Raw genomic sequence first — 23,414 nt, 5'->3', positions numbered from 1 at the left:
GATTGTTTGAATGAGAAGTGCTCAGAATGCGGTGGGTTGTCAAAGTTTGTTTCATGTTTCCATGAGGGCAGCGAACATGAGTTTGGAAATAATTATGTTGAGAAAAAAAGATATGAGACAGTGAAATATAATTTGAAGAGTGGAGGTGAAGGTTCTAGATGCAAATTAGTCTCAAGAGAAGTGAGTATTGCTGATTTTATTTTGGATTATAAGGAAAATGTTTTCTACAAGTATGCAAGGCACACCCATAGGTCTCAGTGGTTGGATCAATAGTTCAGGATGTGTAAGAACTATTTCCTGATTGGCACTATTGTATCAGTGGTTGATTTTGTAGAGAACTATACATTGCAACCACAGAATGAGGTACAGTCTCAGTACTACAATTCAGTCCAGATTGTTATTTTTGTTCACATTACATATAGACATGCTCTTGATAGTATAGAAGAGGACAGGAAGATAATCAGGGAGTATCATTTTTATATGAGTGATGATAGATCACACTCCTCCAAGTATGTGCAACATTCTTTCGAGAATTTTTTTGAGTTCTTGCATGAGAAAGATATTGCAATTGACCAGCATATAATATGGTCAGATAACTATACGGGTCAATTCAAGAATTCCTGTATGTTTAATTGGTTGAGTAGAATGCATGTGGAGAGGCGTATACCTCATATTTGGTGTTTTTTTGAGGCAGGGCATGGGAAGGGAGAGCATGATGGAGTAGGTGCATGTTTGAAGAGAGCTCTAGTTAAGGAGCAATTGAGGATTTCAGGTGCAAATTTCTCTAATGCACGTTCTATTGTTGATTGGTGTAGTTCAGCATTGTCACATGGAGGTACTCTTGATTCAGCAGTGAGCAGATTGTTTTGGTTGGTTGAGGAGGGAACAGTGGGAGATAGATTGGATTGTCAAACAATTAAAGATTCTTCAAAGATGCATTCATTTCTCAGCTCAGATGCAAGTACATGGACCATTTGGACACAAGCATTGGCTTGTTTTTGTCAAAGTTGTCTTCGGTGTGATTGGGATCAGTGCAAGTCAAGTGAGTGGGTTGATACGTGGGTTGCCCACTATCTAACTCCTTTATCTCAAACAATAACCTTGTCAAATGATGACATGGAAAGTTCACTTGAGTATGATCGTCTATCAGATCTTGTTCAACCAGGACATGTTTTTGTAGTTGTTGCACCGCAAGGGAATGAAGAGAGATCAGAATATTGGTTGGCACGATGTGTATGGGAAAACAAAAGCTAACATAACTAGTGATAGATGATGATGGGTTCACATATCCTACAGGTTCAGTTGTTGTTGTGGGAACTTGGTTGCGAACATACATGATTAGAAAGAATGGCATACCTGCATTTGAAGACTATGAGAGACACAAAACCATTATAATGTATTCACACCTTATTATAGCTACAAATGTCAAGTTGTTGAATCATCAAGCAAAACCGAAGACCAAAGAGCTATGGACAGTGACTACTGCTGATCATGAAGCAATACTGGATACTCTTAAACAAAGAGATGACCCTTCAGGCATACTTGAGTAGTAGGTCTTTAATGCTCTCTTATTTTTTTATCATGCATTTCATTTCAAACAATGATCATTAAACCTTAATGTTCAAGTTTGTTATGTGTATATTAAGGATGTGTTCAAAATGCAGGTCTATTGATGAACGTTTTTTTTGGGCAGCATGGTTTTTGCATGCACATAGTGAGTACACTTGATATAATTGGAAGGGATGTATTTTTGCAACACCACTTATGTTCATCCATGCAATTTATGTGTAGACTAACAATTCTTAAAAATATAGGTTCATACTAGCTCATTCGTTGTTGACAAGGCCCTCTCTTGGTGATGGTACATATTCCTTTGTGCATTAATGAGATTAAATTGTGGGTCTTGTTGTGTTTATTATCATGAAGATGATTCAAATGAATGTGGCCAAGACACATCTGTAGTGGATCAAATTGTCATGACAAATGATCTATTGAATCAAACATTTGACATTGACTAGTCAAGGTGGTCATCGAACTTTCACTCAGGTAACCTTGTCTATTTTTATTCATTAATGGTTTATAAAATAAAGTCAGTTAGATTTTGGCAATTGAATAACATTCTTTCATTTTCAGATGCTGACATCAGATGCACCTAATATTCTCTCCACAATGGAGCATGGTGTTCTCTAGCAGTAGCATCTTTGATGCTTTTGACAGTAGTATGAGTCAGATTAGTAAATTTCTATTTTGATGCTTCCCACAAGACTTTGCAACTTCACATTGTGAGTGTGCCCCTGTTACAAATGAATTGTACTTTAATCGACATAGATGGTCTATGATGGCTTTTTTGTAAGACTATATGGTTTTATTACATATATTGTACTTTAATTGACATATAACAATATCCAAGTGGTGGTTGGCATGAGCTTGAATATGGTAAGTTGTATGCATCTTGAAGTTGAATATGATATGTTGTATACATCTTGAAGTTGAACTTTGATTAGACTTTGTCAGCATTTGATGAATCATAAATTTCATTTCATTATTAATCTTGTGAGTGTGAGGTGTAGGAATAATAACTAATTGAGAACATCAATTCAAATCCATAATATAGAGGATACTAATTTATTTATTGTAGTTTAATGGAGAACTTATTTATTTTTTCTAATAATGAAATAGGTACAACTGTATTGAGATAAAATGAAGCTTTTCTCTCATATGAAGATGTCACATTGGCAAATTGGTCTATATTATAATACACAAGACATGAGTAAAATCAAAACTCTCTCGTCAAATCCTTCCAAATTCTATGTTAACTTGTGACTCATTACGGTATGCTGGGAGAGGGAAGAGTGTGTGGCTTTAGGGTACAGTTTTGGACTTGAACCATATTGCATAAATCTCAAGGCTTCAACTTGATTATCATTAAAGGTTTTTGATTGTTTACAAAATATCCTTTCATATCCCTTCATGGATGTCACATGTGTAGGGTATGACCCCGAGCATTTGATCGAGTGGGGGGGAAAAATAGGAGCATGCATAGGGTAATAATGCCTAACTGGACATGTCAGAGCTGACGGTTTGTCATCATGACAAGCAGAAGGAGAAATCGGCCATGTGACAACATTCCATTGAGTGAGACTGACGATTTTTTCGCCAACCAAAAAATTGCTTCCCTAATAAAACCATAGGGCAAATTGAAAAACTGAGATAGGCTTTCGTAGTGACCCCTCTCATGGTCCCATAGGTTCAAATGGATCATTCATAGGTGCCACGAATTCTAAGTTAGGACCTATCAAAGTTTGATAATTTTGAGCACTTAGGACGCTCAAGGGACGACGCCGGTAGGGCATGACCCCGAGCGTTCAATCGAGTGGGGGGAAAAAATAGGAGCATGTGTAGGGTAATAATGCCTAACTCGACATGTCAGAGCTGATGGTTCATCATCGTGACGAGAAGAACGAGAAATCGACCATGCGACAATAGTCCATTGAGTGAGACTGATGATTTTTTTGCCAACCGAAAAATTGCTTCCCTAATAAAACCGTAGGGAAAATTGAAAAACCGAGATAGGCTTTTGTAGGGACCCCTCTTGTGGCCTTGTAGGTTTAAATGGAACATTCGCAGGTGCCACAGATTCTATGTTAGGGCCCGTCAAAGTTTGACAAATTTGAGCACTTAGGGCGCTCAAGGGACGACGCCGGTAGGGTATGACCCTGAGCATTCAATCGAGTGGTGGGGGGGGTGGGGGAATAGGAGCATGCGTAGGGTAATAATGCCTAACTGGACATGTCGGAGCTAACGGTTCATCATTGTGACGAGCAGAACGAGAAATTGGCCACGTGACAACATTCCATTGAGTGAGACTGACAATTTTTTCACCAACCGAAAAATTGCTGCCCTAATAAAACCATAGGGAAAATTGGAAAACTGAGATAGGCTTTCGTAGGGACCCCTCTCATGGCCTCGTAGGTTCAAATGGATTGTTCATAGGTGCCATGGATTCCGAGTTAGGGCCCATCAAAGTTTGACAATTTTGAGCACTTAGGGCGCTCAAGAGATGACATCGGTAGGGTATGATCCCGAGCGTTCGATCAAGTGAGGGGGAAAAATAGGAGCATGCATAGGGTAATAATGCCTAACTAGACATGTCGGAGCTGACGGTTTGTCATCGCGATGAGCAGAACGAGAAATCAGCCACATGACAACATTCCATTGAGTGAGACTGATGATTTTTTCGCCAACCGAAAAATTGCTGCCCTAATAAAACTGTAGGGCAACTTGAAAAACTAAGATAGGGTTTCATAGGGACCCCTCTCATGGCCCCATAGGTTCAAACAGATCATTCACAGGTGCCACGGATTCCAAGTTAGGGCCCGTCAAAGTTTGACAATTTTGAGCACTTAGGGCGCTCAAGGGACGACGTCGGTAGGGTATGACCCCGAGCATTCGATCAAGTGGGGGGGCAAAATAGGAGCATGCTTAGGGTACTAATGCCTAACTAGACATGTAGGAGCTGATGGTTCATCATCGCGACAAGCAGAATGAGAAATCGACCATGTGACAACATTCCATTGAGTGAGACTGATGATTTTTTTGCCAACCAGAAAATTGCTGCCCTAATAAAACCGTAGGGAAACTTGAAAAATCGAGATAGGCTTTCGTAGGGACCCCTCTCATGACCCTGTAGGTTTAAACAGATCATTTGCAGGTGCCACAAATTCTGAGTTAGGGCCCATCAAAGTTTGACAATTTTGAGCACTTAGGGCACTCAAGGGACGACGCCGGTAGGGTATGACCCCGAGCGTTCGATCGAGTGGGGGGGGGGGAAATAGGAGCATGAGTAGGGTAATAAAGCCTAACTGGACATGTCGGAGCCAACAATTCATCATCGTGATGAGCAAAATGAGAAATCGGCCACGTGACAACATTCCATTGAGTGAGATTGATGATTTTTTTGCCAACCGAAAATTGCTGCCCTAATAAAACCGTAGGGTAACTTGAAAAACTGAGATAGGGTTTCGTAGGGACCCCTCTTGTGGCCCCATAGGTTCAAACAGATCATTCATAGGTGCCATGGATTCCAAGTTAGGGCCCGTCAAAGTTTGACAATTTTGAGCACTTAGGGCGCTCAAGGGACAACGTCGGTATGGTATGACCCCGAGCATTCGATTGAGTGGGGGGGAAAATAGCAACATGCGTAGGGTAATAATGCCTAACTGGACATGTAGGAGCTGATGGTTCGTCATTGCGACAAGAAGAATGAGAAATCGGCCACGTGACAACATTCCATTGAGTGAGACTGATGATTTTTTTGCCACCCGAAAAATTACTGCCCTAATAAAACCGTAGGGAAACTTGAAAAACTGAGATAGGCTTTTGTAGGGACCCCTCTAATGACCCTGTAGGTTCAAACGGATTGTTTGCAGGTGCCACAAATTCTAAGTTAGGGCCCGTCAAAGTTTGATAATTTTGAGCACTTAGGGCACTCAAGGGACGACGTCGGTAGGGTATGACCCTGAGCATTCGATCGAGTGGGGGGGGCAAAATAGGAGCATGTGTAGGGTAATAAAGTCTAACTAGACATGTTGGAGCCAACAGTTCATCATCGCGATGAGCAGAACGAGAAATCAGCCACGCGATAACATTCCATTGAGTGAGACTGACGATTTTTTCGCCAGCTGAAAAATTGCTGCCCTAATAAAACTCTGAGCGTTCGACCGAGGTGGGGGGAAAAATAGGACCATGCATAGGGTAATAATGAATTGTATCAAGTATTGTTCATTAAATGAATTGTATTGTATTGTTCATTAAATGAATTGTATTGTTTATGAAATGTATTGTTCATTGAATGAATTGTATTGTATTGTTGATTAAATGAATTGTATTGTTCATTAAATTAATTGTATTGTATTGTTCATTATAAAAACAACACTTACGATGAAATGAATTGTATTGTTCATTAAATAGCCATTATTAACCATTGTTAATTATTGGAATGAAGATTAAAGATTTCCATGATAACACCACGTACATATGAGCAACAATTTATATGATCGAATATCAACTTCTATATATATAAAAATGTCAAATGATTACGAATGTATGCCCATACACAAATATGGCATAAATGCCAACTGAAACAAAATGTATGTCTCAATACGTGAATGTATGTCCATATACAAAATATGCATTCCAACTAGACATGTAAGCATCCCAAAACTATCTATAACATCCTAAGTTGTTGATGGATCATCAAAATCGATCCTCTTCACTGCACTGCTTGGCTCTGAAGGATCCTGCACAAGAAAAACAAACCGCGATTAATATTAGTTATATTATATAATTCACATTCAAAAAGTTAACATAAAAATGAACTATAATTGAACTATTCATGTTTACCTCATCTCCACGTTTTCTCTTCAGCTTTGCAGGACTCTTGATGTATGTCTTCAGTAGAGGAGGTATGTTTTGAATATTTTTATAAACAAACTACATATGTTCAGAAACATGACATTGATACAAGTTAGCATATAATTGTTACTGATAATAACAAATTATATCTACTAATCAAAAAATAAAATAAACACACATCTACTCGAGGCATCTCTTCTTCTTCTTCAGGTATACTGGGTGTAGTCATCAAGGATGTGAAGCCAAGGATTCTCTGTATATATACACAACAAGTATATGAAACTATCAATCTATGTCTAGACATGTATAATCACTATAAGTTATTTAAACTATTCATTCAATCATATTTGCATTCAATTACCTTTCCCTTGTCTCCAACTGCACTACCAGATCCGAAATCACACTGCTCTGCACTCATGCTACTTGTGCCCTACAAGAGTAAAATAAGATATACATTCAAGTTACTACATAATCTAATTAATACCAATATAAATGATGAGCATGTATGTACATTAAAATACAAATGACTAGGTGCAATAATATATGTACCGTCAAGCTATCAAGGCCAAATGAAATGGCTGACAAGGTGCCCTCCTAAATCTGTCTCAACTCATCCTCGGTCATCAACTGTTAAATAGACCATGTAAATAAAAATTAGTACTTAATATTATCTAATTTATAAATATTTAATTAAAATATAACATGAACTGTGAAAATACAAATCTTACCACTACATCATCAATGTATGATGATGGTGCCTCCTCACCTCTAGCATGTGAGGACTCGCCAGGGTATCCTCCAGTTTGTGTAATAACATCTGGTGCATCATGCATCTCATGCACCTCATAATCTGCACTGTCCATAGGATGATCGATGGGTTGTCCTACTAGACCCAAGCATACGTGCCCACACATGACACAACTATGGAGCACGCATATGTGTGGAGTCGAGGATGACATGTCAATGCCACCGGATGCACTGCTACCATCAACAGTAGGCTGAGCTACTGATGTGGCCTGAGAAACCAAAAGGCTACTCAAAGAGTGAATAGCTGATATGGTCCATGAAGCCACCTCACGAATGATATCAGGATGCTGCACTGCAGGTGGGGGATCAATAGGAGGAGGGGGGACATACGGGCCCTGAACTACTCTGATTGCCCTAGGTCTATTTTGGGGCATACCTAAACCTACACCTTGGAAAGGTTGGATGTCAAAGTAGTTCACATGTTTGTGTAAAACAAACTTGGCATACAATTTTTTTATAAAATAGAAGGGGATATCAAGATTGTTGTTGGGTTGTTTGTCAAAAACCATCCACCAACGATCCCAAAAGTTTTTCACAATCCCATCATTTGTGCACCATTTAATAGAAAGTTTTGTTTTTTTGGGATTTATGGGCCGACCAGTACGGGGATTGACAAACAATGAGGCGATTTTGGCTGTGGATATCTCAAGATCCTTGATATCCTTATACGACAAACCATCTACATATTTTTCCCTCATAGAATCTCGCCACAAAAGGGCGGCATCGTGCTCCTCAATCATGGTTTCCATACTTCTTATGATAAACCTAAGAGGATCAAACATTGGGTTTAGACAAGGGATACTACGATATACTTTTGCAATCCCCCTCAATTCATTCAAATTTTGTGCAATTAAATCCTGAATTGAGGGGGGGTTTGGCAAATGAGGGTTTGGCTGTTGCAGTTGTTGTTCGTCAGTGTTTTCATTGTTATCCCCCATTTTTGACCTAATTGAATGTAAACAATTAAATTTAGTTAACAAACTTAAACAATTAGGTGTTTGATTTAAAAAAACCTAGTTTCCATTAAAAAAACCATATTTTCAATGAAAAATAAAATAAACATTAACAAAAAATACAAAAAATGAATGAAAATGATTCAAAATGATAAAATTCTTACCTCTGAATCTATCTTTTAGCAATTTTTTGTCAAAAAATTGGATATCGGATGGAGCAGATATCAGATTGTGATGAAATCATGCGGTCGTGAGTTAAAAATGACTCACGGGCTACCACTGTCAAAATATAAAAGTCTCAGAAAATCGGATATCCGATTTTTACACTTAAATTATTTTTAAATAAAATATATAATATAATAATATATTATATAATATAAGGGTATGTGCAGGATCATGGTGTGCCAAAACAGACCCTTAAGTGGCAATGAAATTTCAAAAAATCAGAGTTTTGCAACTTGACATGAAAAATTGAATAAGTTATGAACATTATTTTTAAAATATGTAAGAAGAGAATCTATAGAAAATTGAATGTAGTTTCTAAGCTACTATTTGTTTTTTGAAAAAAAAAATTCTATTTGATGAAAATTTCAAATTTCAATGCAGTGGTACAAAAATTTCAGGAAAAAGATAAGAAGTAGGTGTATGTCTGACCACCCTAATCACAATAAAATCATAATATTTTTTTATAAGATTTATAATATAAGTATTAGACTCATGTCCGGATGTGACACATATTTTTTTATAAAGTAAATAATTATTTATGAATTTTTTACTACAGCTTTTTAGAAATTCAGAAACTCCTACGTCTGACCACTTTAACTTGGTCAAAACCTTATGAAATTCATTTTTTTTAATTTTTCCCTATAGTAGACGAAGCATAGGATGTGACGCATGTTTTAGATTCAAAAAATGTTACGCGGTTTGAAAGTTATGAGTATTTTTTCAATCAGTCTATCAATTAGGACTTTTGTCAGAATTCAATTAGAAAATAAATAATAATTATTTATTAAAGTTGAAATAAGACAAGCCTTATATTGTTGGAAAGCTAAGAACATCCTTAAAAAACCCTTTTCGTTTTATCAATTTTGGCTATAAAAAAAGTCGTCAGCCACCAGTGTAAAGTCTGAAAAATCAAGGAATACTGAAAAACACGTTTTTTCAGTTGACTTTCCAGGCTTGTCACTTCCAAGCCAAATCCCAAAGCAAACCTGAACCAAAATATGGAGGGAAAAATTTATGTTTTAAAATCGGATATCTGATTTTTGAAAAAATAAAAAAATATATTTTAGTAAATTGGGCATAACTTTTGGGTTTTATATCAAAATTTTGATTTTTTATAGGTGTTGGAAAGGTAATTAAGAGATCTATTTTCAATTATTTATTTTAAAAAATAATTATAATTCATTTAAATTCATCCTTCATTTTTAAAACATAAAAAACTCATGACTTTTTCATATGATTTCCCTATTGCATTAATTTTTGTAACAATCATCTCAAAATAAACTAAATAAGTAATTAATTAATAATAGAAAATTTATGAATTTTATTGAGTTCGATAAATTTTGACAAACCATGTTATCTATGTTTGTTCCTTTCTCCACCTCTCTCTGCTAAACCTATCACACCGCCTATTTGTTTCTTCCTCCCTCTCTTTTGTCCATATTTATACATCTCTCTCTAGACCTATATCTCTAACTATCAATGAATACCTCATTAAATCTCTCAAGCTCTACAAGGTGCTTATATTTCTACCTCTTCATAATTTCCTCCTCTATGTCACTCTCTCTTCCCTAAGATCTAGACTAGTCTCTTTTCATTTCATTCTCATCTCTAGCAACAAAATTTAGAGGGGACAAGGAGAGGCGTAGGGAAGTATCAAAAAAAGGAGAGGGGGAGAGAGGTGAGAAGGAGAGATTAATTAGGGGGAAGAGAGAGTGTGTGAGAGAGAGAGCTACAGGCAATTTGGTGGAAGGCAAAGAGAGAGAGGGAGGGGGTGATTGGGGTGAAGAGAGAATGAGAGGGAGAGTTTGAGATTATTAGGGGGTAGGAGGAGAGTGGGAGAGGGGAAAGTATCAACAAAGAGAGAAGAGAGATGGGGATAGAGGTGAAGAGAGACATAGAGAGTAATTAGGGGGTGGGTAGAGGGGGAGAGGGAATTATCTATAAACCCATAGGAGGAGATAGGTGATCGAGGGGGTAATTGAGGAAAAGAAATAATGTGAGAGAGAATATGGTGTCCTAAAGGGTCATATGGTGTCTCATGAATCTTTAGGACACCATATGATGTTGTTATAAGTCTTATGGTGTCCTAAGGAGTCATATGGTGTTCTATGAGCCTTTAGGACACCATATGGTGTCATTACAAGTCGTATGGTGTGTTAAGGGGTCATATGGTATCCTATGACCCCTTAGGTATTGTTAGGGGTCATATTATGTCCAAACGGGTCATATGGTGTCGTTGGGAGTTGTATGGTGTGCTAAGGGGTCATATTGTGTCCTAAGGGGTCACAAGACATCGTATGACCCCTTAGACACCATATGATCCATTAGGTTTTGTTAGGGCTCATACTATGTCCTAAGAGGTCATATGGTGTCCCATGACCCTCTAGGAAACCATATGACCCCTTAGGACATCATATGGTGTCGTTATGGGTCTTATGGTGTCCTAAGGGGTCATATGGTGTCCTAAAACCCCTTAGGAAATTGTATGACCCCTTAGGATACCATACGATACCTTGGGACACCATATGGTATCGCAAGGAGTTGTATGGTGTCCTAAGGGGTCATATGGTGTCCTATGAACCCTTACGACAATATATGATCCATTAGGTGTCATCAAGGGTCTTATTGTGTCCTAATGGGTCATATGGTGTTGTATGACCCCTTAGGACACCATATGCTTGGAGACAATATGGTGCTATGGTTTGTATGGTGTCCTACGACACCTTAGGACACCATATGACCCCTTAGGATACCATTTAGTGTTGTTATGTGTCGTATGGTGTCCTATGACCCCTTAAGTGTCATTAGGGTTATTTTATGTCCTAAGAGGTCGTATTGTGTCCTAAGGGGTCATACGGTGTCCTATGACCCCTTAGGACACGGTATGATGTCGTTAGTGGTCATATTATGTCCTAAGGGGTCATATTGTGTCTTATGACCCCTTAGGACACCACATGGTGTCACTATGGGTTGTATGGTCTTCTAAGGGGTCATATGGTGTTCTATGACCCCTTAGGACACCAATTTTATGTTGTTATGGGTCATATGGTCTCCTAAGGGGTCATATGGTGTCCTATGACCCCTTAGGACACCATATGGTTTCATTATGTGTTGTATGGTTTTCTAAGGGGTCATATGGTGTTCTATGACCCCTTAGGACACCATATGGTGTCATTAAGGGTGGTATGGTGTGCTAAGGGGTCATATGGTGTCCTATGACTGTTTATAACACCATATGACCCCTTAGGTATTGTTAGGTGTCATTTTGTGTCGTTAGGGGTCATATGATGTCCTATGACCCCTTAGGTGTTGTTAGGGGTCATATTGTGTCCTAACAGGTCATATAGTGTCCTACAACCCCGTAGGACACCATATGGTGTTGTTTGGGATTGTATGGTGTGCTAAGGGGTCATATTGTGTCCTAAAGATTCCTAGGACATCATATAATCTCTCAGGACACCATATGACCCCTTAGATATCGTTAGGGGTCATATTGTGTCCTAAGGGGCCATATGGTGTCTCCTGACACTATATGACCCCTTAGGACACCATATCATGTTGTTATGGGTCTTCTTGTGTTATAAGGGGCCATATTGTGTTATATGACCCCTTAGGATATGATATGACCCCTTAGGTGTTGTTAGGGGTCATATTGTGTCCTAACGAGTTATATGGTGCCCAACAACCCCTTAAGACACCATATGGTGTCATTAGGGGTTGTATGGTATGCTAAGGGGTCATATTGTGTACTAAAGGTTCCTAGGACATCATATAACCCCTTAGGACACCATATGACCCCTTAGGTATCATTAGGGGTCATATTATTTCCTAAGGGGTCATACGATGTCTCATGACACTATATGACCCCTTAGGACACCATATCATGTCCTTATGGGTCGTCTTGTGTTCTAAGGGGTCATATGGTGTTATATGACCCCTTAGGATACCATATGACCCCTTAGGACACCATATGGTGTCGTAAAGGGTGGTATGATGTCGTATGGTGTCCTAAGGGGTCATATGGTGTCCTATGACCCATTGGGACACTATATGATGTCATTAGGGGTCATATTATGTCCTAAGGGGTAATATTGTGTCTTATGACCCCTTCAGACACTAGATGGCATTGTTATGGGTCCTATGGTTTTCTAAGGGGTCGTATGGTTTTCTATGACCCTCTAGGACACCATATTATGTTGTTATGGGTCATATGGTCTGCTAAGGGGTCATATGGTGTCTTATGACCCCTTAGGACACCATATAGTATCAATATGCATCGTATGGTATCCTAAGGGGTCATATGGTGTTCTATGACCCCTTAGGACACCATATGGTGTCATTAGGGGTTGTATGGTGTGCTAAGGGGTCATATGGTGTCCTATGAGCCCTTAGAATACCATATGACCCCTTAGGTATCGTTAGGTGTCATTTTGTGTTGTTACAGGTCATATGGTCTCCTATGAACCCTTAGGACAAAATATGACCCCTTAAGACACCATATAGTATCGTTAGGGGTCATATGGTGTCCTATGACCCCTTAGGTGTTGTTAGGGATAATGAAATATGAATATACATGAAGATAGATCTATAGGGATATAGAGAGAGAGGGGACAAGATAGGGAGAGAAGGGAGGTGATAGAGACAAGTAATATATAAGTATAGGTAGGATAAGGTAAAGGAGGGAGATAAATAGAGAGAAGAGAGATTATTAGAGAGAAATATAGAAATAAGGAGTGACAATGATGGAGTGGGAGAGGAAGAGATATGAATAGAAAGATGGAGATATATGCAGAGATGCATGTAACTTGGGAATTTATTTATCTACATGGAATGAGAAAATAAGTGACATAAGTATAGATCAAAGAGATATATAAAATATATTATATAAGTATATATAGACAAGTGATAGATAAAGGAGGTGATAGGAAAAAAAAATAAGACTTTGTATGCAAAATTTGTGAGTATTTAAAGTTTTAAAATTGAAGGACTAACTTTAAATGATTATAATTAATTTTTGTTCTATAAAATAATCAAACTACCTCATCCATTTGATAGATCTATGAATTACCTTTCCAATGCCTATAAAAAATCAAAATTTCGATAAGAAACACAAAAGTTATGGCCATTTTACAAAACTATATTTTTTATGTTGATAAAATCGGATATCCAATTTGAAAAGTATGATATCACACTAGTGACATCACAATGGTGACATCACAAATGGGATATCCGATTTGGTTTGGTATTACCAAACCAAATTCAAATTTCGCCCGACCCAAACAAAAAGTCAAAGTGGATTTTGGCATGTTTGGAAAGGTTGAAAGCGCATTTTTTTCTCTATTGCCACTTTTTGGCCACCCTTGATCTTGCACATACCCATAATAATATATTATATAATATATTATTATATTATATATATTATAATATATAATATAATATAATATAATACATATCGTATTATATTATATAATATAATATAATATTATATTATATATATTATTATATAATATATATTATATAATATAATATAATATAATATAATATTATATATATTATTATATAATATATATTATATAATATAATAATTGATTATATATTATATAGTATGTAACGTATAATATATTTTTTAAATTAAAATTACAAATAAAAATTGGATATCCGATTTGCATAGGTAATTACCAGGTCAAGGTGTACTGACACCCAGGCCAAGCAAAAATTCAACACGGATTTTCGCGTTTTTAGGCGAGTGAAGAAGGCTATTTTTTCACATTGCCACTTTTTGGCCCCCCTTGATCCTGCACTAACCCTTATCTCCATAGCATATTTATTATTGAATAACTCTTATGCTTTATTTTATCATTATGTTTATCTATCAATATATCTATCTTGGTTGTCCATGGAGGTGGAAACACCAAAATGAAGGTCTGACTGTGGAAGACCTCTAAATCACAACCAGATCATTTCATCTCCATTTGTCATGTATGCACATTGCTGAACAAATTCAAGGAGCTAGTTGGAGTCTTCAAGCATAGGACTATTGTAAGAATCTCCTTCCTTTTTCATTCTTCATTGATACTTCTATTTTTATTATATTTACATTGTTAAGGATATTGTCATAATACATCAAAAATTGATCCTTTTTCCTCTTTGTATAGTCCTCTATACTTTGTCTGTACAAAACGCCAGCACAATACACTGTCAACTCAAACCAATGTGCACGTCCTTGGATAGATGCTAGGAAGAAGTCATTGAGGAGTCTCTATGGGTTGTTTTTTTGAGTTTTATAGTTACATAATCTTATTGCATTTAGTCTATCCAGTAGTATCTATTCATAGGTTTGGATAGTTAGTTGTTGATATCTTCCTACCTCACCAAAATGTTAGTTTAGTTAGGCAACAAAGGTTTGTTTTCTCCTTGAGGTCTATCACTTTAAGGGTAGAAAATATCCTCCTCTACATCTGTATACATGCGCACCATCATATTTGTTATGTTTAATCAATGCAATAAAACTTATTGTTTTGCATTAATTAGAAAAATATGTAAAAACCTATTTAAATATCATCACATATATATACACACTAGCTTGAAATACAAGATACATAGCAAAAACCACCACTGAAACAAAATGTGGTACATACAATCATATACATCAAATCACCCAATAGATGATGGCTAGGTGGTTGTAGAATAGAGGAATATTTATGAGATGCTATGGATAATGACTGACTCTTAGAGGAGCTCCTGCTATCCATCCCCTCGATAAGACCTCTACGTCTTGCTACCTCTACCTTGAGCTCCATTTCTTGTGAAATATCTGCTCCTCTAAGACTCATCATCACTCCACATCATCTCATATAATCTCTAACTCTACTCTGATAGGATTGAAGATGTCCTCATGCCTCCCTCCACTATGTTGTAATCTGGGAATAGTCCACATTGATCATGTGGTGCACATAAATGATACTATCTCCCCGATGACATGTCCCACAAAGTCACACCATCCTCATGTAGCAACTTAAGAAAGTAGATAAAATTTAATATTAGATACATCATTTTATATATCAAAAAATAAAATTAAAAATTAAACATCAAATTGTAGGAGCCACAGATACTATAGTATGAACTATAGCTAGGTGTATATTAGCAGCCATAAGGTTATTAGAAGTGTCTTAATATATAAGTTCAATTAGATTTTACAACAATTATATAAGTAAAGATGAGACATAGGAGTACATAATTATATGATAAGTGTCTTCATAATAATGATATCCTAGATATATACCCTAGGTAAATTTAAGTATAGTGAATTTATTAGCCTCATAGTTCCTTATAGATAGTTGAAATTTTGTAGATATCATTTTTTTTGTTGTTTAGGTATAAGACTTGAGTGGTCCAAAGTATTAGGTTTTGGTCTCCTACACCTTGCAACCTAATGTTTAACTTATTATTTAATTTATATTTAATTATTGTGATCTTATAAAAGGTGTGTTCCACTTTAACTTGATCAATAACATTAAATTGTTAGGGCTAGGTGTTCCTACCTTGCAAGTCTTTAGTTTTGTAATTATAATTTAATCATGTACGCAATAGGTTTAATTTATTATTTCCAAAAATCATTGTTAGGGAGGGGATATATTTATTCTTTGTAATACTTGAGATATTGTGTAAAAACGAATTTAATTGGGAGGTTACAAAGAATCAACTTGTAAAGCGGAAAATCGCGATCGAACCCTAGTTGCTCTCCCCTCTTCCAACTCCAAGGAGAGAGAAGGGAGGTCGCTAGGGTTGATGGTTTTCACTTGGGAGACTTTACATTCAAAAGAGGGGTTGAAACCCACAAGATCCAATCCCACACAAGGCAAGATTGGATGCTAAATGAGTTTCAAGGGTTAAGACAGCAAGGCTACCCTCTTTTGTAAAGAATGTGCATAGAATGATTAGGCTAGGAATGCATAGAAAGTGACAAAGATTCGCTTATAAATTGAGATAGGGATATAGGATGAAGTTGCGGACCTGGAATTAGCAGTAAAATGTCGATACGGTGCTGTCCTGCAAATTTGAGCAAAAGTTGACGGGACGATGGCGCCCGGCGCCATGGTCCTCCGAAAAATCCGCAAAACGAAGGGGGATCTATTCATCTCTGCACAAGGATTCTAGATCTTCAATTTCATCCACGTACCTGCAACCTTGTTGTAAGGATGTTTGTATCCTTATGTGCGAAGGTATAGATGTTGTTGTTTGTTGTATGTTGTAGTAGCATGTAGTAAGTGATCTCCTCTTCAATGGTTGAATCCTTGTCTTGAATGCAACACTTAGCCTTGAATGGAGACTTAGAATGATCAATTGCTTGAATGCTTGAATATTTGAGTATAGTTTCCATGCTTTTTCCGTCATCTATGTATATCTCCAAATGAGAGAGGAAAATGTAGTTTATATACTTGTCAATTAGGGCTGATAGACTGATTTTTCCGACCTTAGGCCGACCAGGAAAGATAATTTTCCAAATTGCAAACAAAAAGACCCGAAGTCCCATAGGAGACCGGGCCCAAAATAGGCCCAGGGACCAGGACGCTAGGCGCCCTGGTCCTGAAGGACCAGGGTGCTGGGCGCTCTGGTCCCACCTCCCGGGACAGCAGGGTGCAAAGGAGGTTCAGGCCAGGGTGCTTGAAAAATGCAGTTTGTGGTGTCGTGGACAAGTTTTGGGGTCTCCATTCAGGTTACGTGTTGCGTCACCATCGTGAAGACTGAAATGCAGTCGAAATTGCAAGTGTCACAATTTTAGGACGCTACACAACTAAGATTGCAAGTTGGAAGATCTTTCAAAATTTGGTGCTATGACAAGGCAATCAATGCCCTTGTAGAGTGCCTAGGATTGGACATTTGGTAAATTTGAGCATCAAAACTAAATATATGATAGGAAAGGGATGAATACGATGTGTAAGAGGAGTTACATACTATTCCAAGATGCTTGGCCATGACAATAAGGGTGTAGGGTTTTTGTGATGGCTCATGGCTATGGATAGCACTTGATGGTTTCTTGCTTATGATTTCCTATATATTGGAGGTGTGGCATAGTGGATTATATTATTATACTTTATGTTTTGATAATAAAACAAACTTGAGTTTCTTTGGGGTGAGTTTTTTTTACTATGAGGGTTTTTTTGCATATATCTAGTGCAATGGTTTGTTGGATGTTGCTGAGAGTTTGCTGGAATGATGTGTTGTCATTGATGTCAACATATTATTTTGTGTATTCCAGTGTTGAAGTCAGATCAAATGAGTTGGTTTGGTCAGTGTGTTGCAGTTCAGTTGATGCGGTTTAATGGATTTAGAGATACTTATATCTAGTTGATTCAACATAATTTTTAGTGGTCTGCGTGATGTTCTGATCGAGGTATGAGATCCGGTATTGAGATTGATATTCAGTATTTTGTTTTGTGCTCCAAATTTCTCAAGAATCACTATATCTTTAGTTGTGGATGTATGGGATGTGTTCGGGATGTTGATGTGCATCCTCGGTTCGATTGGTTCATGATTTGGATGTCCACAAGAAAATATTTCATGCTGACAATAAGTTTTGATGGTGTTTTTGAGCTCTGATGATGAGATGATGATGATTATTGTAATTCAAGTTATTGTGGTTATTGTGGTGCAATTCGCGTTGCTTGTGAATATTTCTAGATTGTGTTCTATGAGTATTGGTGGTCCACATTGATCGTTGTGTGTGTTATTGAATATTTTCTTCATCTGATGATGTTCTTCATATTATGCGACATTCTTGGTGGTTGTAGCGTGTTGGGAATGATCGAGGCATAATTGTTGGCAGTGTTGTGAGTTTGCAGTATTGATTTGGGTCTAGAATATGTCTTAGTTGACATTGTTTTGGTCCACATATGTTGTTGTATCGTGTGAGGTTATTATTTTATAATTTTTTTTGAGGGTTTAACTGACCTTGAAATATAGGTTGATGTCTTGTATAAATAAATGTAATAATCATGTAAGATGCATGTATATAATCATTGAAAGTGTGTATGATCAAATTGTATGTGCGAACAAGTGATTTTATCTTTCAGAAGTGAAGAAGAGAAGAGAAGTGTTGAAGTGTAGGCTGTGTGCTTAACTGGAACTATACTCAGGCATATGCAGATGCTATATTTGCAGTTCATGTAATCTAGATTGTTGTCCAAATGCTTTTGGAAGTTAGTGAGACTTCTTGTAAGACAGTGAGCCCTCCCTTAAGGTTGTAACCTTTATGGGTTTCTTGTTTGAGTAGTGAGCTCTAAGAAATATGCCTGAATGCATGTGCATTCCCCATTATAATATTTAATTTGTACTCCTAACAGGGTATTATCTCATTGTGGGTGGCTTCCCACTGTGGTTTTTCCCTTAACCGAGTTTTCCACTTTAAAAATATCGGTGTTATGTGTGATATTGGTGTAGTGTTGTTTTAAGTTTTAATTGTTAATTATCAAAACTAATTTGTAGTATAAGTTACAGAATTTTTTTGTTCAAACTGATTCACCCCCCTCCCCCCCGCTCTCAGTTTGCTATCGGTTGCCAATATCGTTTGCATTTTATGGGTTTATTGATTTTCTATATTTCTTCTCAATTATTTAATTGATGATATGACATTTCCACAACCCATAGAATTCATCTGTGAGCAGACTTTTGGAATTGATTGTGTGCAAGTTTTTGAATCAAATTTTTGGATCACACTCTGTGATCCATCATCAAGATGAAAGAGAGCACAAGAAGCAAAAAATTGATTAAAAAACTCTCATAGAATCAATTCCAGAAGTTTCCTCACAGATGAATTATTTAATTGATATAATTTAATTGGCACAATTTCTTTATCATGAGTAGTGCTTCACAAGAGCCCATCTCTCATAAACATGAATGGTCCGCTTACCATTTATTACATCTAGGTGATACTCATAACAATGATACATCATAACTCATCGATGTCAATCTAGGTCACCCTTTCCCATACTAGTATAACTAAAACATACTTAACCATAAAGTTGTATCCAAGATAAAGCCCATTTAACATTTTACCATTGTAGACAACATTCAACAAATATTGTGATTAAAATTATTGAACTTTGAAGCCTCTACATGTTATAATTTTCATATTAAATTAGATTATTTTTAATTATAAACATCAACTCAAAAAAAGATTCTTTCATATCTAAATAAATATTCAATAAGCTTTTATTGAATATAAAAATTATATATTTACACCACCGAAATAATATATAGTGAAAAATCTTGACTGAAAAACAAAAAGGCTACAAAAGAACAAGATCTGGATAAGATAATTCTAAAAGATGCCGAGGGCCATCTTGTCCAAAAAAGAATTTCAAATTTACATTATAAATTGGAAAGGAGTAAATAATCCTGAACTTTTAGTCTGTCTCTCCCTTCAAAAGTAAAAGTGAAAACACTCCATTCTTAACTTGCCGTCCTTCCAAGACAATATTTTTCAAGTTTCCAGTATACGTGGAAAGAGATAAAGAAAGGCTTTTTAAAGTTTCCATTATACGTGGAAAGAGATAAAGATATGACCTTCCTCTGCAAATGCATGTGAACAATTCCATCCACCTAACTTATATTGATGGGATTGCCACTTCGCTCATCTTCCAAGAAAATGGGAAAATTGAAGGATTTGTAAGACTTTCTTTCCTATCAAAAGTTTTAGTTTATGATTTGAACAGTCCATTATAATGGAAAAGTTTGAATGAATACAATGTATTCTTGTTGGGAGTATTTGTGGTCAAACAAGTAATATATTAAAACATTGGATTCCAAAGCAAATGTAGTTGTGTCTCCCTGCTATTCATCCCATGTTTTAATGCCTTTGATATGGCAATGATTCTTTTCTTCCCTTCGCTGCAAATGCATGTGAAGAGTTCCATCCACCCAGTCTTACTGATGGGATCGCCAATTACTCATCTTTGAAGAAAATGAAATGCCCTTCAATTTTTAATTAGGGTTTGTAAGACCCTTTTTTTTTTCCAAAAATTTCTGATTTGAAGGGTACATAAGTAATTCTTGTTGGGAGTAATTTTAGTCAAACACGTAATATATTTTACCAAATGTAGGTGTTAGTAGGGTCGAGGAATATATTGTGTAGTTGCGAATCATTTTCATCTTGTAGCGCAATGTCAAAGAGAATTTTTATACCTTCAAAATGAGCAATTTGACATTAACATCGTAGTGACTCTAGAATCACACCCCCAAAAATAGCGTTTTCATCAATAAATATACAGTGTGGAATATAAAGTTTTTATTAGGTTTTCCACTTTGTCATTTGATCTTCCATTTTTATGGATGTGAGGCAAGAGGAATGTCATATATTTTAAGCAAAATGAATACTTTTGTCTCTCATTTGTATATTGTTTTTAGTCCATCTTGTGACTATATCCATTTTAGTTGTAGAGGTTTATATTGTGTCAAAGGTGGTGTATGTGTTCTGAATGTTTCGTATTGATTGTTGGAGCTCACATCCATCGTAGTGGCATTGTAAAAATCTATAGTGATATAGGGTGATTATAGCTCATTTTAGTTGGAACTTTTCCTATTTGAAGGGGATTTTTTTTGTGTTGGCATCTTATATGATGCTTGATATTTATGTTTCTTCTCAACTTGTTTTCTTTTGACATGCACATGACTTTTTTGTGTTGATAACTATTGAAAGTGGTTGGCATGGGTGTATAAGAGGTTTAATGAAGGAAAAATAATATAGATTTGTAGTTGATGAATAGTGTATAAGGAGTTTTATCCGTCTTTATGGTCATTAGCCCTCACCCCCTTCGGTGATTCAAATAATTCTCTTACATCCCTAAATACTATGATCCCTTCTCAACCCTCTTCTTCGTCCCCATCATCAATCTCCCAACCTATCTCTACTTCCTCCCCCCCCCAACAATACTCTTAATACCATAAATCATCTCTTTCACAAACCCTTATCACTCAGTCCCACACCTTTTGCTCTATTGCCACCTCTCCTTCCTCTAATTCATCTTTCTGAAGAATAGATTATCATGGAATATGGTTTGAATTTCATTAAACCCACAAAAGAGACCTTTAGTCTTTAGTTGGATGAACCTAGGCCACAAAGAACATCTCTCTCCTCTTTCTGAGACATCATCCACCCTCTCTAAAGCATACAAAATTTAAATCAAGGTCTTCTCTAAAGGATCTTTGAATAGATATGGCTCCTCTTTCTTCCCAAATATTTTTCTTCGAGAATTAGTTATAAGTGCTTGAGTTAGAGGTGTTGGATAATATCTCTATCTTTCAATGTATTGCAAAATGTTATTATAAAATGTAAGGGGCTTGCCGATTCTTTCTATAAAATACGATTCTAGGAACATGTTTCAATCTCACCAATCAAATGTTCTTTTTCTACAACAAGCTAAAATTACTAGATTAAATCTTCAACTCACCCTTCAAACCCTTTCAAATGAATCACCTTTTCTCCACTTGATCACTCAATGGGTAATAGAGGTGTCATGTTGGGGATTAATCCTTTGCTTGTGAAGTTTGTGATTGGGTAAAAGCACAAACTTTTGTCACTATATTTTAGAAATATTAAAAAAAGACAATGACTTTTACCTTCTTAAAAGTGATATACATGTTTCAGACTTTGAAATGATGCAAACTAATGAAATTTTTATATTTCAATGTAATTTATAAGTTCCTTTTTAAATTTGATAATTTTTTTACCAAGTCAAGGTGGCCAAAAAATGAGTTTTTACTATTTTTAAAAAGTCCTACTAAAAAATTCATAACTAATTATTTACTTTAAAAAATCTTGCAAAAAATTATGCATCAAATTCGGACATGTGTCCTTTACTCATGTGTCCTTTACTTATATTCGAGGAAGTTGCAAGAAAATCTATCTCAACCAAACCTTGGTCAATTAAGTCTTGTATCAGATGTTTTAATTGGAAGTATGAAGGAGTTTTATGTCCTTTCATGCGATGATATTCACAATATTAACTATCATTCCACTAGCCAGGTTTTACTGCTGGTTCATTTATGATTTCAGGTAGTTATGTAAGGTTTGATTGGAGTAATTATTTTCACACATACTTGATGGGTTCCCTTTAATGTTTAAATTGGCAAGAAGGTGTGTCTCTATTGCGAGGAGGTCTCCGTTGTTGATTCTGTTGCATGGTATTGACCACCTGATATTGTTGTTGAGTGGATACATTGTTTTGTTGAGGAGATTGGTTATGCATTTGAGTATTCGATGGTGTATCTCCTTTAATGATGATTTTTTTCTATGTGTTTACTATTTTTGCATCCACAACCCCATCATTGGTTTAACGTTTTTATTTCTAGACCGAAATTTTCCCTTATCATTGTTTGTGTTGTCTTTAGAGATTTCGATGACCCCTTCTTATGTTAGAGCTTTCTCAATGTTCATCCCCTTCTTGATAAGTTTGTTAATAAAACTAGGACTCGTGATCTTTAGTTCATACATCAGTTCAGGTATTATTTTCAATAGATAGGTTGACTTGTTGTTCCTCAAGGATGTCAAATGGACATTGAATGACTAAGTTTCACCATCTTTGTAGAAATGTGATAAAGGATTCTCATGTTTTCTATTTGGTAGTACAAAGGTTAGTCATAGTAACTTTATTATCTATGTTGAAGGAAAAGTGACAAATAAAGTTTTTAGCTAACACATTCCATGACTTAATGTTATTAGGTAGTTGAGCATACTAATCCATTACTTGTTCAGATAAACTTTGTAGGAATAGACACATTAGATATGTGTTGTCATAATGAATTTCCATACAATAGGTGTAAAATTCTCTAATGTGGTCTTTTGGGTCTCCTTTGTTGGCCATTTGGAGAAATTGATTATGTCTTGCATTTATGTTTTGTCATTGATGTCAACACTAGTTTTTTTGGTTGCTTTACCGATATCCTTCTGGGCCCAGTAGGTTGTTTGGCTTCTGGTTGGATTAGATCATGATGATCTGGTAGGTCTTGGCTTATGGA

The sequence above is a fragment of the Cryptomeria japonica genome, chromosome 2, assembly GCF_030272615.1.
Source record: "Cryptomeria japonica chromosome 2, Sugi_1.0, whole genome shotgun sequence".
NCBI lineage: Eukaryota > Viridiplantae > Streptophyta > Pinopsida > Cupressales > Cupressaceae > Cryptomeria > Cryptomeria japonica.
The sequence above is the reverse complement of the archived record's forward strand: the minus strand, read 5'-3'. Positions refer to the sequence as shown.